Source organism: Schistocerca gregaria, chromosome 1 (genome assembly GCF_023897955.1).
Source record: "Schistocerca gregaria isolate iqSchGreg1 chromosome 1, iqSchGreg1.2, whole genome shotgun sequence".
NCBI lineage: Eukaryota > Metazoa > Arthropoda > Insecta > Orthoptera > Acrididae > Schistocerca > Schistocerca gregaria.
In genome coordinates, this window is record NC_064920.1 from 92,080,471 (window position 1) to 92,096,255 (window position 15,785).

Here is a 15,785-nt window from a genome sequence, read left to right on the forward strand (position 1 = left end):
ATCCCACAGCCTACCATGATAGATAATGAAAACTGGTAGGAAGCAAATCCATAAAGGCCTCCACCGTACTCACAAAAAGGGGCTACCCTCACGAGAATACTTATTTAAGGTTATAACGGCTCTTCTCTTTTCACCCGCTTGTTCAGTAAGCACACATAATGAAAATATGGATTAAAAGGTGATAAGAGCAGTTGGATTAGAGGGTAACTCTATTCTGTCCCACTTCTTGACTAAATGTAACTTAACGGAACTGCTTTTGTCGTCGCCACAAATGATAAAAAATTTTGTTTCCGTGAATTTCATGCTGTTGTCAATGAAAGTAAGGTAAATTCCGTTTCCTAGAGTATTGAGCCATAGTGGGGCGTCGTGTGTGGCTGTCAGCTGGTTATAACGTGGCTACGTGTCTCTTCAATGTTCTCTGGACGCCGTTTGGGGCACCTGGGAGTCGTTCGGTTTTATTCTCAGAACAGTTGCCGCACAGATGCTCTCGAAGGATTGCAGACCTCAGAGGGCGAAGCGACCACTGAAACGTCTTACGGCTTCTTTTGCATATAACTAGTATCCGATGTCGTGTGACGTGCTTCTAGCCCTAGTAAGATGCACTCTCCAGTTGCATACGCTTTACTGGGGAGTGTATTTCGAAATTTTAGCCAGTTCTCGCACTTAGTTTTATCGGAGATCGTTCTCTACGTATAACAGCGGAATATCAGTCCGCTTATGCTGGGAGTAACAAAGATAAAAACTACAAGTAGCAGCAGCTATATTATGGAACGCTGAGTTATTGCTTGATAACTGAGTGTTTAAGTGTACGAGCATATCTAGTTGGGTAGGCGATGCATAGTGTGCGTAGACAATGTGAAACAGAGCAGTACTGCCAGTTTAACTGGGTTTTGAATATCAGTGTCATTAAAGTTGCTGTCGGACAACAGTAGTGCTGGAAAACAATAATTATCTTTTAGATTCTTAAGTAAATTCTAATGATCCGTCAGGTATTACACTCTAAGACACAAAACAGCGCACCACGGAGAAAATATCAGAATAGGACAGAAACTGATAAATGTGATGAGCACGTACAAAAAAAAAAAGCAATTTCAGATAAATTGAATGAGTTATTCAAGAGAAAGAGCTACACAAATTGAAAAAGTCGGTAAAGTGTAGGTCTATCTTTCACCATTACGCAGGCATTTATTCGGTTTGGCATTGATTGATACAGTTCCCGAATGTTCTCCTGAGGCAATCGTAAAAAAAAAAATGTACAACAGCGGCGTTATATCGTCACAATGGCGATTTGGTTAAAGGGCTCAGCCCATAAATTTCCGAAAGTTCTCCATTGAGGAGAGGTCAGACGACATTGCTGGCCAAGATAGTACTTCAGAAGCACAAAGACAAGCATTAGAAGCATTAGAAATTCTCGCCGTGTGCGGGCGGGCATTATCCTCCTGAAATTGAAGACCAAGATGGCTTGCTATGAAGGGCAAAATCGGGCCGCAGGATATTGCCAACGTACCGTTGTGCTGTAAGTGTGCTGCAGATGGCTACCAAACGGGTCCTACTATAAAACGAAATGGTACCCCAAATGATGACTCCAAGTTGTCGGGCCGTATGGATGGCAACTGTCGAATTCGTCTCCCACTGACGTCAGGAGCGTCACGAGACACGTCTTCGCTGGACGTCGGGGTCAAACTAGAAGCGGCTGTCAGCACTTTTTTTTTGTCATCAGTCTACTGACTGGTTTGATGCGGCCCGCCACGAATTCCTTTTCTGTGCTAGCCTCTTCATCTCAGAGTAGCACTTGCAACCTACGTCCTCAATTATTTGCTTGCGTATTCCAATCTCTGTCTTCTCTACAGTTTTTGCCCTCTACAGCTCCCTCTAGTACCATGGAAGTCATTCCCTCATGTCTTAGCAAATGTCCTATCATCCTGTCCCTTCTCCTTATCAGTGTTTTCCACATATTCCTTTCCTCTCCGATTCTGCGTAGAACCTCCTCATTCCTTACCTTATCATTCCACCAAATTTTCAACATTCGTCTGCAGCACCACATCTCAAATGCTTCGATTCTCTTCTGTTCTGGTTTCCTCACAGTCCATGTTTAACTACCATACAATGCTGTACTCCAGACGTACATCCTCAGATATTTCTTCCTCAAATTAAGGTCGGTATTTGGTATTAGTAGACTTCTCTTGGCTAGAGATGCCTTTTTTGCCATAGCGAGTCTGCTTTTCATGTCTTCCTTGCTCCGTCCGTCATTGGTTATTTTACTGCCTAGGTAGCAGAATTCCTTAACTTCATTGTCTTCGTGACCATCAATGCTGATGTTAAGTTTCTCGCTGTTCTCGTTTCAACTACTTCTCATTACCTTCGTCTTTCTCCGATTTACTCTCAAACCATACTGTGTACTCATTTGACTGTTCATTCCGTTCAGCAGACCATTTACTTCTTCTTCACTTTCACTAAGAATAGCAATGTCATCAGCGAATCTTATCATTGATATCTGTCCACTTTGTATTTTAATTCCACTCCTGAAGCTTTCTTTTATTTCCATCATTGCTTCCTCGATGTACAGATTGAAGAGTAGGGGCGAAAGGCTACAGCCTTGTCTTACACCCTTCTTAATACGAGCACTTCGTTCTTGCTCGTCCACTCTTATTAATCCCTCTTGGTTGTTGTACATATTGTATATGACCCGTCTCTCCCTATAGCTTACCCCTACTTTTTTCAGTATCTCGAACAGCTTGCACCATTTCAAATTGTCGAACGCTTTTTCCAGGTCGACAAATCGTGTAAACGTGTCTTGATTTTTCTGTAGCCTTGCTTCCATTATTAGCCGTAACGTCAGAATTGCCTCTCTCGTGCCTTTACTTTTCCTAAAGTCAAACTGATCGTCACCTAGCGCATTCTCAATTTTCTTTTCCCTTCTTCTGTATATTATTCTTATAAGCAGCTTCGATGCATGAGCTGTTGAGCTAATTGTGCGATAATTCTCGCAGTTGTCAGCTCTTGCCGTCTTCGGAATTGTGTGGATGATGCTTATCCGAAAGTCAGATGGTATGTCGCCAGACTCATATATTCTACACACCAAAGTGAATAGTCGTTTTATTCCCACTTCCCTTATGATTTTAGAACTTCTGATGGAATATTATCTATTCCTTCTGCCTTATTTGGCCGTAAGTCCTCCAAAGCTCTTTTAAATTCCGATTCTAATACTGGATCCCGTATCTCTTCTAAATCGACTCCTGTTTCTTCTTCTATCACATCAGACAAATCTTCCCCCTCATAGAGGCTTTCAATGTATTCCTTCCACCTGTCTGCTCTCTCCTGTGCATTTAACAGTGGAATTCCCGTTGCACTCTTAATGTTACCACCGTTGCTTTTAATGTCACCAAAGGTTGTTTTGACTTTCCTGTATGCTGAGCCTGTCCTTCCGACAATCATATCTTTTTCGATGTCTTCACATTTTTCCATTTCGTCTTAGCTTCCCTGCACTTCCTATTTATTTCAGTGACTTGTATTTCTGTATTCCTGACTTTCCCGGAACATGTTTGTACTTCCTCCTTTCATCAATCAACTGAAGTATTTCTTCTGTTACCCATGGTTTCTTCGTAGCTACCTTCTTTGTACCTATGTTTTCCTTCCCAACTTCTGTGATAGCCCTTTTTAGAGATGTCCATACTTCTTCAACTGTACTGCCTACTGTGCTATTCCTTATTGCTGTATCTATAGCGTTAGAGAGCTTCGAACGTATCTCGTCATTCCCTTGAACTTCCGTATCCCACTTCTTTGCGGATTGATTTTTCCTGACTAATGTCTTGGACTTCAGCCTACTCTTCATCACTAGTATATTGTGGTCTGAGTCTATATCTGCTCCTGGGTACGCCTTACAATACAGTATCTGATTTCGGAATCTTTGTCTGACCATGATGTAATCTAATTGAAATCTTCCCGTATCTCCCGGCCTTTTCCAAGTATACCTCCTCCTCTTGTGATTCTTGAACAGGGTAGTCGCTATTACTAGCTGAAACATGTTACAGAACTCATTTAGTCTTTCTACTCTTTCATTCCTTGTCCCAAGCCCATATTCTCCTGTAACCTTTTCTTCTACTCCTTCTCCTACAACTGCATTCCAGTGACCCATGACTATTAGATTTTCGTCCCCCTTTACATACTGCATTGCCCTTTCAATATCCTCATACACTTTCTCTATCTGTTCATCTTCAGTTTGCGACGTCGGCATGTATACCTGAATTATCGTTGTCGGTATTGGTCTGCTGTCGATTCTGATTAGAACAACCCAGTCACTGAACTGGTCACAGTAACACAGCCTCTGCCCTACCTTCCTATTCATAACGAATCCTACATCTGTTATACCATTTTCTGCTGCTGTTGATATTACCCGACACACATCTGACCAGAAATCCTTGTCTTCCTTCCACTTCACTGACCCGTACTATATCTAGATTGAACTTTGCATTTCCCTTTTCAGATTTTCTAGTTTCCCTCCCAATTTCAAGCTTCTGAAATTCCACGTCCCGACTCGTAGAACGTTATCCTTTCGTTGATTATTCAATCTTTTTCTCATGGTAACCTCCCCCTTGGCAGTCCCCTCCCGGAGATCCGAATGGGGGACTATTCCGGAGTCTTTTGCCAATGGAGAGATCGTCATGACAGTTCTTCAACTACAGGCCACATGTCCTGTGGATACACGTTACGTGTCTTTATTGCTGTGGTTTCTATTGCTTCTGCATCCTCATGTCGTTGATCATTGCTGATTCTTCAGCCTTTAGGGGCAATTTCCCATCCCAAGGTTAAGAGAGTGCCCTGAACCTCTATCCACTCCTCCGCCTTCTTTGACAAGGCCGTTGGCAGAATGAGGCTGACTTCTTATGCCGGAAGTCTTCGGCCGCCAATACCGATTATTTATCAAAAGTTAGAGAGTGGCAGGGATCGTACCCAGGACCGAAGACCTTTTGTTTATGAATCAAAGACGCTACACCTAGACCACAGGTACTTAAGACAGCTGTATTCCACCCAATCATATTCCAGGCCGAAAACGCCTGTAGAGGCTGTGGTAACATACCAACCACATTATGACCCTCCATATGGCCCAACAATCAGAATTGATAGGCTTGATTATCATTCCTTTCCATAGCAGGATCCCTTTGGTTGTCATCCACGGCACCCTTGCAGCAGTGTGATACGTTTGCGATAGGCTACTCACGATTTTGTTGACTTACGTGACCAGCTTCCTTAGGCTTCCATTTCAACACAATAATGCCCGTCTGCACTGGGCGAGGGTTGTCTGCTTGTCTCCATATTTGACGATCGCTTCCTTTGCTAGTAAGGTCACCGTATCCCTTCTTAATTCAGAAAGATTGGAGCGTTATGGTGTCGTGTGCTACTGACGAAACCTGAGAAGGGGTAGAAGGGCTGCAAGAATGATCATCAAAGAACTTACTTGACAGGAGGTCTCGTGGTCATGGGCTGCCTTGTGTGCACTTGCTCCACTGAAAAGAGGGCTGTACGGTAAGTCAGAATACGGAACTCGGCTGTGATCTCAAGGTACACTGTATGCCATCATAAATTCGTGCATGCGGGTATATACACGGGATGCACCTGTGGCACGTCCGTTTTATACGCAATTCTATGTACAACATCTACTAACTGCCTTCTTAGTAATGTATTTTCTCATAGTTCCCTGCGTTTAAGTCCCAATATATCAGAGGCGAACGCGCCAGAATAAGTGTTGGCTACATGGAAAATCTCCTCGTAGTTACGCAGCACTGCACTGCGATCTCACAGCATCAGAACTCCAGCAAACCATATCTGACAGACACACCTGCTGCTCCATCACTGCCATCACTCCCATATCTGTGCCAACAATATGGCGACTAGCCTTTTTATAGCAGTAATACACCTGGCACCACTTTTTCTAGAAGTACTCTTGAGCACTGCGTGTGTGTCACGTTGCAGCACGTGAGTCCTGCGTGACGAACAGGCCGTACGCTGCTGTCCAAGGGTAGCGTCTTCCGACGGCTGTCGAGCCTCGTGGTGTGGCGTAGTCCCATCTTGTTAGCAGAGTCAACATTACACATAACCTGTAAGGTGTCAGGCAAATCCAACACCTTCCATGAAAACCCTAACATGATAAGCAAATCCAGTAGTGTGTCACATAGCTCCGAATAAATCGTGACATTAAATTAACCAAAGTAATACGAGTGACGAGTGAGCAAATGGAATACCACAGACTAACACAAGAATGCCTAAATGCATGTCGTACCTTCCCACCGTGAGTCCGACGCAGTTCCGAGGTGAGAAACGAGAATAGAAGCCGAGAGCACAACCGTGTTAAGCTAGAAGGCCCTACGATAAGGGACGGACTGGACACCCAGGTCGCCAGCTAACCACTATGGCACACCACCCACAAGTTTTAGCGTGAGACTTTTTCGCGTCTCTGTTATGTCAAGGACCACCCCCCAGCACATGTTAAAAGCTAGAGCCCTCCAGAGGAACAGTATAGTTCTTACTATAACGCTAAAAGGACCACACCAGCTGCAGGTTTTAGCGTGAGACTTTTTGCATCTCTGTTACGTTGCAAACTTTAAAAACATTGCCCCACCACGAAAAGTATGACGTTTCTCATTGGATAGACAGAATTTTTGTAAGTGGAGCTTAAGGTTAACATTGAGACCCTGATTGGTCAGATGAAAACACAGCCAGATGGTTTTTTTTAAACCAACTTCGGTAAATTGTAGTAAGAAGAAGTTAGGAAGAGTTACTTCCGAGAGAGCGAGCTGTATGGCTGCTGCGCTGGCGGCCGCCCCCTGATGAACACCGACAAGGTAATGAACGCACGCGATGCCGTATAACAGTGCATAAAGCTTCACTCAGAACTGCACAAGTCTCATCTGTTACATCTCCTTTTTGCGTAATACTAGTGTCGATCGTCAATTAAAGCTCATGGTGTTCACATTTGCCACTTGAAGTAAAAATCTGAAACGCGATGATTTTTCTGTTGTATAGTTATTGAGAAGCCACATCAGCCTCTGTAATTTACGACATGTTAGATAAGTTATTAAAGATAATTGAGGGTCACTGTTTACCATTTTGATAGTTTTTCTGTTTCGTGAAACTTAATTTACACCTAAATTATAGATGTGATATTGCATAGGTCATCCTTCGATCCATTGTAGAACTTGGAAACCCACTCAGGGAATATTCGTTCACATTTTTATTGAACGCAGTTGGTTTTTACCACCCTTTATTGAAACATTTCATTTTATCAATAGTGCAATTTATAAACAATGTTTTGTGAGTAGAATAAAATTTCCAATGGTAAACTTAACTGCTTTTTCGACGTTACTTTACCAGCTAACTAAAAATAGGATAGCGTTGAACCCCTTCCACTACATTTAGTTAGTATTAAGATTCTTTTACAGGGAGTGCAGTGGAGCTGACGCTGAAATCATTAATTATTTGGTTATATCATCGCTAGTCTCACTGAACTCTTCTGAATTCTACGTGTCATCTGTGGTCTGGCGTCTCCTTACCAGCAACAGGTCCCAGGTTCCAACTAGTCAATTCCCTAAAAAACATGCTCAGAGCGTCGTTGCTCGAAAGTGGTAGGGAGACACGATATAGAACAAACAGACACCACCATGAATGTTTAGAAACTTACGTCCGGTCACGTCCGCCTCTCTAGTAACAAGAATTTCCATGCCTACATCTGCCTTGAATTTTAATTCTATTTTCTATCACTCGCGAAAAGGGTCCTGCCACCAACTCGAGATTTTGACGATCGTCAATTGTTCAAATACAATGGACAGAGTGCACAGAATTTGGCAACGTTTACCTCAAGAGGACATCGAACAATGAGAGCCAGAGGAGGACCAACAAGTAACTTGCTCACTTCGTGAAGTTTCTTCTCTGGAATGAACCAGTCAGTTTTTCTGAAACTGTAATCATTTGTTTGTCTGCACGTGTGCATCACACACACCGATTTCGGTCCCATTCGGATAATTGCTTGGTGGTGTGTCCTTAGAGCGTATCTGAACAATTTTCTAAACTCTTATGATGGTTATTACAACTTTATTCAAGACTGATGTAATTACACTGACGAAGTAAATTATGAAAATGCAGACCAAACTTCTGTGACAATGAAGAAACGGAGTTCTCTATTTTATCCTCTTCCAGTAACTTTCATTATTTTCTCCCATCATCAACAACACTAATGAAGAATGAAGAGAAGAATAACGTGCACGAAAATCAAATGTAAAGATCTGAAATTTTAGCGACTCCTGAGTTTGTGTCAATGTTTGGGCAGATCAAATGTGTTTCTTGCATTTAGTAAGAGGAATATCGTAACCCATTGTAACGAAGTAGAAGGTGTATTTGATGAAAGATTTTTTAACTGTATTTCCATCAGAAAAATCAGTATTCCCCTTTTTAAGGGCTTAGAATGTAACGGATGGCAAGAACAGTATGTAGAGTTACTGTTGGGGCTGGCTATATGCAATCAGGAGGGCCTTCAACTCTCCACACTGGGCATGGTTGCAGCGGTGTGGTGGGGAGGTACCACGTGGATGACTGACGTCCAGCCATGAAAACAGAAATGCCTCATATTCATTACTTTTATGAAAGCCACCGTAGTGATAGACAGCAGTCGGCGCTCCCAAGGCGCCGGCTGGCCCCGGTCGGTGCAGCACACTAAATATCAGTGAGCAGCCTGTCTCCTGTGACGATGGCATGCGGCATGCGGCGTTGAGCAGGTGGCGTCTGAGGCGAGGTGGAATGGGGCAACCGAAGAGGACATGTGCTTAACCTGTACCGATACACCGCTTATCGTGGGAAACAGTGGAGCATGCAGAGTCCTACTGTGGACAGCAATGGGGATATTAGAGGCTGACATCGGCGAAATTGTGTGAGGAACAGCAGTAAAATTTGTCTGCGAAGGCGATGCCAGCTGGCAGCTTAGTGACACAGTCAGGAACTTTTGGCATCCACAGAAAGTGGTCAGAAATGGATGGATCTCACCAAGCAGGTGGCTCACCAGCTAGATGCCAAAAGTCTGCAGCATTAAGATTTAGGTGTGGAGAGGAGACTTGCAGACAGTGAAGACAGCGTCTAGCATCCACAATTTGATCATCCACTTCGTGAAAATGAAATGGATGTGAGCGGTGACTAATACTGTTTGTCTAGAATGCGCTGTTTTTAGGTAAGGTGAGTCAATCACTAATTCTGAAATGGCAACGCTTTCCCTCCAGGAGAAGTAGGGATGAGGCGTAGCCGTTTGCTAACTGTGTCTGAACAACTTTTAGTACCATTTCACCACACTAATAGCCGTTTTCACATAACCATTATACACTGCTTTTAGCTCTCACATCATTCGAGTATATTCCAGTTCCCATACGTTGTCACTATCTCTGGTCCCAGATATCTTTTTCAAGATCGTTCCTTATGTGTCCAACCACCCTCACTAACATCTCTGCAATACATACGGTACTACGTCCACTGCTTTGCGATATTCTTCTCAGAGTCGTTCATAAGACAGACGTAAACAATGGTACTCTCCGTCCACTTCCTCTAACATTTCCTTCTTCTCAGCCTCAATGTGCACTTCCGAGAAATCTTCTCCAGCATTTGTACATGATTTTCACTTCCCAAGAACTGTTTGCGTCCACTTCAGCGTCCCCTGGTGAATTAGTTAAAGCGACGTTTCCCTGTCTCGAGAATAGCAGCCCTCCTTCCAGTCGACGATCTTTCAATGCACGTGCCCCATCCTAGCTGACGAGGTGCAGTGCTGCCAGATCTATGGTGAACCTGAGGGTCATCCTCGGTTGTGAATCTACCAGGGTACGGAAGCAGCGCTCACGCACCGTCCTCTTTTTGGAACATCCACTATCAACAAGCCAGAGCTGTAAATAAACTTACAATACAACATGATAGAGAACATCTCCCCCCCCCTCTTCCCCCAAGAACCAAGGACCTTCCTGTTGGTGGGGATGCTGGCGTGCCTCAGCGATACATATAGACATACCGTATGTGCTACAACATCTGAGGGGTGTCAGTTCAGAGACCAGACAAACATATCGTTCTGAAGAGGGCCACCACTCTTTTCAATTGTTACAGCGGGAAGAGTCTGGATAACCGACTGACGTGGCCTTGGAACACTGACCACAACGGTCTCGCTGTGCTGGTACTGAGAACGGCTGAAAGCCAGGCAAAACTATAGCCGTAACATTTCGTGACGGCTGCAGTCCTACTGTTTGTATAAGTGATGATGGTATTTTGTTGGGTAAAATAACCCGGAGGTAAAATAGTTCCCCACTGGGAACTCAAGGCGGGGAATATTCAGGAGGACGTCGTCAACAGGAAAAACTAAACCGGTGTTCTACGTACCGGAGCCTGGAATGTTACATCACGTATACGTGATAATAGGTCAGAAAACTTAAAAAGCGATATGAATGGGCTGAAGCTACATATAGTGGGCATTACTGAAGTTCGGTGCAGCAGGAACCGGACGTCTTCTCATGTGAACATGGGGATATAAATAGAAAATCAAATATTGGTAATTTAGGAGTAAGTGTAATAATGAATAAGAAAATAGGAATGCGGTCAAGCTCTTATCAGAAGGATTATCGTAGCCAAGACAGACCCGACGACCACACTTACCACAGTAGTAACAGTGTATACGCCAACTAGCTCTGCAAATATGAAGAGACTGAGAAATGTATGATGAGATAAAACAAATTATTGAGATAGTTAATGTAGACGAATATTTAATTGTGTAGGTGTGAGTGGAAATTTACAGTAGGAAAGGAAGAATAGCAAGAATTGTAGGTTAACATGGCATGGCTTGAGGGAAAGGAATGAAAGAGGAATCCACATGGCAGAATGTAGCACAGAATATAAGTTACTGATCGTTAAACGTGAATTAAAAATCATGAAAGAAGCCTGTATACATGGAAGAGACATGGAGACATCGAAAGGTTTGATTGATTATACAAGAGTAAGACAGAGACTGCGGAACAAGATACTGAATTTAATAACTCTCCAGGGGCAGATGTGGACTCTGACCAGAGTTTATTGGTTATGAGCTGTAGATCAAAACTAAAGAAATAGGAAAAAGAGTAGGAAATCTACAAAATTATTAACATTTCTTTTAATATAAAAGTGGTAGTTTTATCTGTTATCAATGAATGACAATGGGTGCGGCGACACCAAACAGAACCAATAGGCTGTCATACCTGCACGTACATATGAATGAAGGCAGCATCGACCAAGGTGCCCTCTGGACTACAAAAGTTACATTTGTTAGTACCGTTCTGTCATTCAGATGTAATACTAGAAACGCAGGCTGTCTCATCAATGAGAGTACTTATTCTTCAGAGTTTGACTTAGTTGTGCAAAGCTATTCGTGTCTTTTGGAACCATGACTTACAGGTGGCCACAGTTGAAAATATAAGTACATGTATTTTGTAATTTTGAGGTGTGTGGATTGAGGATTGGCGAGTGAGCCCTAAACTAGTAACCGCGACAGCAATAAACTGTTCATTCATGCATCTGAGACGGTAAAGCAAACCATTTTCACAAAATCTCCTCACTGTTACCCAGTAGCAGACCTAATATCCCAAAGCAGCATGCCTCAAGCCAGCAAAAAACGTTCTCATCTATATTGCTGAACAGCTGACCTGCGTGCAACTGTAACATGTCTCCTTGAACGAGTTCTTTTCAAAGCTGTCCAAGAACATGCACACTTGACTGACTGCCAGCGTGGTGGCAGGTTTCCTACGTCTCAGTGTATGGCCTTATTACGCCAAACCTATGCGGTGTTTTAAATGCCAACACTTTGGACACACTACTCAAGGCTGTAGAGGGGAAGCCACTTGTGGGAATTGTAGTAAAGCAGCCCATGAGGGAGTTGGTTTGCTCCTCTCCTCCCAAGTGTGTCAACTGCTCTGGGCATCACCCTGTGTCGAGTAGGGAATGCAGAGTTTTCCTTGAGGAACGGAAGATCCAGGAACTTAAAACTACAAAACGCATCCCGTATGGTGAGGCGAAGAAAATTTACAAGTCCGTGCAGCCGCCCACGTTCGCTGCTTCCTTTTCTTCCATTCTCAAACATCCCGTCTTGAAAACCTACACAAAAGGAGGTTGCTACTGTCAGCACCAGCACCAGCGTTTGTCAATGTACGTGTGCTGCTGCCGTTCCTGTGAAGCCTGCTGTTCCTCCCCCGGCCTTCTGACCAGGCCGTGGTAGCTGAAGTCATGGAACTTCCTGCCCCTTCTTGGGTCCAGTCTTGTGCACTGCCCAGCGCTGCTACACCCCCTACTACTTCTGAGCTCCAATGCCACCTCAGGCAAGAACATCGAAGCCAAAGACGAAGATGAAGACTCGCCCACTAAAGGAGACTGAAGTTGTAAGGTCTGCTGATGTGGATGTCATTCTGTCTGACGTCTCTCTCGACTCCTCTTCTGAGGCGATGGAGGTTGATGTCAGGCTGGGGCAATCATCTCGCCCCAAAACTGAGCCTCCACCTGTTGTGGGCTCTCCTCCCTGACAGAAAGTGAGAATGAAGGTACTCCCACCCTGATAGATGGCTCCCATTATGCAGTGGAACATGAATAAATTCCGGGCACATGTGGAGGAACTGAATCTCCTAGCACGGCAACGCCCCATGTGCTAGTGTTTACAGGGAACGCATTTTAAACCACCTGATGCTCCTGTACTAGGGGGCTACACATCATATCGCAAAGATGACTTGACTGGAGAAAGGGTCAAAGGTGGAGTCGCTATGTTTGTCAATAATGACCACCACTCCTCTACTCTCCCCCTGGATACTGATCTGCAAGCAGTTGCAGTTGAAATTCATTCACCTCGGAGGCTTAGCATTTGCTCCCTTTATTTACCCCCTATGGATGCAATGACTTTAGACGCTCTCACAGATCTTATCGACCAACTCCCCCGCCCATTTCCCCTCCTGGGAGACTTCAATGCCCATCATGTCCTGTGGGGCTTCACTTCTCTTTGCACTCGAGGTCGAATTTTGGAAAGCCTCCTAATATCTCAAGTGTTGTGCATCCTCAACACAGGTACTCCGACTCATTTCTCTACTGCTAAAGGGTCATTCTCAGCCATTGACCTATCTTTCTGCTCTCCAACCCTCACCGACTCTGTTCACTGGGAGGTCATTGATGACCTTCATTCCAGCGATCACTTCCCTATCAGCATTCATCTCCTGAATGGTGTATTGCTGGAGCAGCTGCCACCATCGTGGATGATTGGCAGGGCTAACTGGCCACTGTTCACTCGGTTGGCTGTCTTTGACCGCCACAATAGCCTACAGGGATGGGTGGATCACATAACGCTTGTGATCCATCATGCTGCTGACCTGTCCATATCACAGACTTCTGGAACTCTTAAGCGGCGCCTTGTGCCTTGGTGGACAGTAGAGTGCCGTTCAGCCATCCGGGACAAGCGTACGGCTCTTCGCCGATTTAAGTGCCGCCCAACAGCGGTCAATCTTACCGCCTTTCGAATCGCGAGAGCCAGGGCACGCCGTGTCATTAAAGAGAGCAAGAAAAGGTCATGGCAGGAGTTCCTGGACTCCATCAACTGTTCCACTTGTTCCACAAAAGTATGGGAAGCCATCTGGCGTATTTCCAGTAAACTTTTCAGTTTACCAATAGCTGCTGTCCTGAGCCAGGGATGTCTCCAAACGACACCCAGAGCCATTGCTCAGACGTGGCAGAGCATTTTGCACAAAGTACTGCCACTGCAAATCAGGATCCAGCGTTTCGTCGCTACCGTGCGACTGTCGAAAGAGCGACCTTGGACTTTCGGTCGAACAGTTCTGAGGCCTACAATTCCCCTTTTTCCATGTGGGAACTTGAATCAGCCTGTACTGAGACTTCTGACACTGCACTAGGCTACGACCGCATCCGGTACTCCATGCTTCGTCATCTGCCAGCGGCGTCAAAGGAAATCCTGCTCGAATGTTTTAATCTCATATGGCAGACAGGAGTGTTCCCCACCTCGTGGAGGGAGGCAATCCTCATCCCTCTCCTCCTGCCCAGGTAATGCTAGTCTGCTGTTGGATGTGGCTCAGTCCATACTTGAGTTGCATCCTGTAGCTGCTGCATGTCGGTATTTGGTAGGATTTTAGAAAAGTTTGAATAATATGCATTGATAGCCCAATCGATTATGAAGGACATATTGAAATTAACCTTTGACAAGAACTGGGCTGGACCTAGGTCTTACAAAATTCAGAATTGGTTACAAGAAGTAGTACCTTTAATGACATTATAGGTATCCACCTCTCGACTGTAGCCTTTTTTGTTTTCGTGAAACAGAAAAATGCAGAGTTGTGCAAGAAAACAAGGCAGAAGGAATTAAAGGTGTTAGCTGCCAGTGGACACAGATTTATATCAACTTTGCAAGTTGTAGAGTTGCGCTGGACCTGGTGTCGTACCAGGGCTGCATACTAGGTAGATATGCTGACCACCACGCCATCCGGGCACATTGGTCCCAACAAACTCTCGGACTACCCTAGCTCGCCTTCCATAAGACCATAATTCTCAATTTATATCACATACTACTGATGTGATGCCCGTGCTCATTGGCCTCACAATCCGCTGTATCTCGCCGATTCCCTTTAGGGTTCGAGCGTGTTGTGCATCTGCGCTGAAGAGATTATTGGCCATCACCGTCTTAATTATATATGCAGTGTCTTTTCTTTCGGACATGTCCTAAAGAACAGACACAACGCATATAATTAATTAAGGGAATGAAGGCCAGTGATCCCTTCAGTGCAAGATCACACCAAGGTCGAACTCCTACAGGAATCAACGGGATTCCTTTCTATATGAGGCTAATGAGCAGTGGCACCCCGTTGGTAATGTGTGGTATATGTTTAGAACTTTAATCTGACTGGAGGCATGATGGGGCGCCCATGCAGTTGTGGTGACCACTGTATCCGGTTGGCGTAGTGCTCAGCTTCAGAGCCAGGTTGAATCCCTATCTGGCACAGATTTTCATCTAGGCCCACTGACATAAATCGATACCCACTGCTAGCTAATGACTTTCATTCCTCTGTGTCATGATTCATAGTGGCTGCAGGATTAAAATGGTGTCTGTTCTTTCGGTCACCTGCTTTTTGCAGTATGTTCGAAAGAACAGACACAACATAAAAGACTGCAAGAAAATAGTTGAGTCCTGCGGAGGTATGACGAAGTTTAATCATTCCGATGGATTTATGCTGCATGTCGCAGTTGCTCATGCTGGTTATGATCGGGGCGATCAGAACATTCGAGACGCTCTTTGAAGAAACATCAGAACAACCCAATGCTGTTATATCACCTTTCGGAAAATACCTCAGATAGTATGTGGTAAAGTGGTCAAACTTGCATGAAGTTCCCCCTGTAAACGGTGTTTTCTCGCATAGCTGGACAACATTGAAGCAGCTCTAATAAATGGAGTTTATTACAGTAAACTGAATTGACAGTACCTCGTGTTTCTACAAAGTTGATACGCAAGCAAATGGCGACATTCATTATCCTTATGTACTATATACAGTATCCATACAAGCAATTCACACAAATCCGTAAGACACTGCAGTAGAGTTCTATCACAGCTCGTCTTATAATGCGGCCTTTCTATTGCGGTCAAGGCTAGCTGGGGTGGCGCTTATATTCTCTTCGTGTAGGCGCCGTTCCTGTCGTGGTATCGTCCTAGTCAGCATTCTATTAGCTGATGTCGTCTTACAGTCTTCTCTACTATGAGTTCCAGG